This window comes from Phaseolus vulgaris, chromosome 2 (genome assembly GCF_051622355.1).
Source record: "Phaseolus vulgaris cultivar YP4 chromosome 2, ASM5162235v1, whole genome shotgun sequence".
Classification (NCBI taxonomy): domain Eukaryota; kingdom Viridiplantae; phylum Streptophyta; class Magnoliopsida; order Fabales; family Fabaceae; genus Phaseolus; species Phaseolus vulgaris.
Window position 1 is genome coordinate 20,279,341 of NC_143499.1, and position 2,550 is coordinate 20,281,890.

Genomic DNA, 2,550 nt, shown 5'->3' on the forward strand with positions numbered 1-2,550 from the left:
TATAGCTGGTTTTAGCTTCTTAAAAGCAAATAAGCATAGATGCATGATTTGAACTATAGGATCAATCTTTGCTAGGATTGTTCTTGAGAAAATTTTGCATTATTTTGTATTATTTAGCCCAAATGATATTTATGTAAGTTGTTAAACTGTTGTCGTTGCAGTAAAACATTTTAACAGAGAACATATATTTATCCCAATATACTCGCATATTATTAGTAACCACTGGAAGGGAATACATACTAATTATAACCAGCCTAGAACCTTTAAACACAAACTATTTGTGAACCCATTTTCACTGATTTTTCCTTTCTCATAGACCTAAAATAAAAGCAACCATCTTCAACAGCTGTATAAATTTAATAGGATAACACACACATTATAAGAATCCATTGCAAACTAAATTTCTAAGTAACTGGATGAAATTTGAGTGATTGATTGGTATATCCTGAGATAGATGTGCCCTCCTTCTGTACTTTTGCTGCTAAATCAAAAGTGAAATGAAATCTACACATAAACTGTGGAGTTTTGTAATTCCTGTACTTTTCCTAAAATGTTAGTATTATATGAATTATTTGTGTGTGTCTATCTATCTATCTATATATATATATATATAAGAAGTGAAAAGTAATTACAGATTTTAATGTTTGTATAAAAAAAAGGCACACAGCCACATAAATAATTTAGTTGAACTTTTAACTTATTTTTATAGAATGCCATTTAGGGCAAGGTTAATCGTCATCAAAACTTAGCTATCTCTAAGCACGATTGAAGTATAGAAATTTGATTTTTTGGTAGTGATTTTAAGGCATTCTTTCAAATCCCCCTTGGCTTCTTCAAACAGCACAATTACAAGCACAAAAGAACTAGCTCATACTGATACTGATAATCAGAATCACTATTTAATTGAGACGTCTTGTAAAATTGTCATTAATCTGGAATGAAATCTTCAGATATTTAATAGAATTTGAAAATATTCTTTTACATTAGTCATGGGTAGTCAGTTTCTAAGCAGACTTGCATAACATGATATTGCTGCAAAATGTCTTAATTGCAGTAATTCATTTTCCTGAACATTGAAAGATGGATACAGCATTAAATACTGCATACAATTATATTTATACTTTTGCTTATTTTTTTACCTTTTATATATATATATATATATATCTTAAAAATATATACTCCCAAATTAAGAAGGACAACTTTTAGCTGTGTCATTTTAATGTTCAATAACACTTTCTTTTGCAATTACTACTAGGACTGAGCATGAGGTGATGTTATTGGCAGCACATGATATCAACTCGTAACAGTCACAAATTAATGCAACTGTACCACCACCTAAAACTGTGTATGTGACTATAGTATGAGACTGATGCAACACCGATCAACCAAAACAAAATTTAAGGCAAAAATACAAAGAAAAGATGCACAATATAGTGCATTACATTTTGGATAGTTTCAATCGGTGGATCTTTATATCTACATATGAACATAATCTCACAAGCTTTCAAGCTAACAATGTTGGACCACATACAGTTGTCTACCCAGGAAAGTAACAAATTAGACCGCTTGTGTTTGTCTCTAACTCACATCAGAAAACACATCCCAAAAAAAGTTAAAGAAAGGTTGTTAAGATTATGAGACAAATGAGTACGACTAGAAGCAATTACGTGAACGATTGTCTCTGTTAGATCTATCACTTTTATGTTGTAGAACCACACAAATACAGATAGTATTGTACTATCCAGAATATGTTAAAGTCTTAGAAGTCATGAATTATTCAGTGACTATTTATAACTCAAGCAGATACTTTGTCTTATATATGTCCCATATTCTTCTTTTGCTTACTTTACAAACACATCTTCTTTCATTATTAACAAATAAATATTTGTGCATGAATATGTATGTATATTCTTCTTTTGCTTACTTTTACACATCTTCTTTCATTATTAACAAATAAATATTTGTGCATGAATATGTATGTATGGATAAGTGAATGGGAACACATGTATTTAAACACATACAGTTGAAATTAGTAAAAATGAAACAATATGAGACTGAAAGAGTCAAGTATGAGAAAGACTGATACCTGAAATTGAGACTGAAGTTGAAAAAGTACCAGAAATCATTTGTGAAGGAACTATTCTGTTGGTTTTTGAGTGATTGAAGCTGCAAGATGACCTGATGGAACCACATCTTATAATAACCAAAAGTTTCCCTTTTGGTAGGTTTCCTTTTAAGTATTAATTCCAGTTTATAATAAGTATCTTTTATAAAATAGTGAGAACTTCAGAAAAAGAAAACAAAACAAGAAGACAGGTAAACTTAAAACCTGTTCTAAAAATTTCATCCCTTTTTGCAACATTGATTGATACCGAAAACCTTGAATTAGAACTAAAAGAGTAGATGAATTTTGACCATTTTTTTTATCGAAAGCCTAGCGGCTAAAATTAGACATGAGATGAGGAAAAAGAGTGTGGCTAATTACCAGATCATGCTGGCAGCTTCAACCTCTCAAACCAACATGCTTGTGAAAAGAGATGAACTCCTTGT

General features: G+C 30.5%; 1 long non-coding RNA gene across 1 annotated transcript; it reads right to left on the reverse strand.

The window, feature by feature from the left end:
* Nucleotides 1-324: 324 nt before the first annotated feature.
* LOC137810862 (uncharacterized) lies at nt 325-2,152 on the reverse strand. The gene is made up of 2 exons (XR_011080982.2): nt 2,087-2,152; nt 325-478 (listed from the first exon to the last, which is right to left on the reverse strand). It is a non-coding gene; the product is annotated as an uncharacterized LOC137810862 (long non-coding RNA).
* Nucleotides 2,153-2,550: the final 398 nt, after the last annotated feature.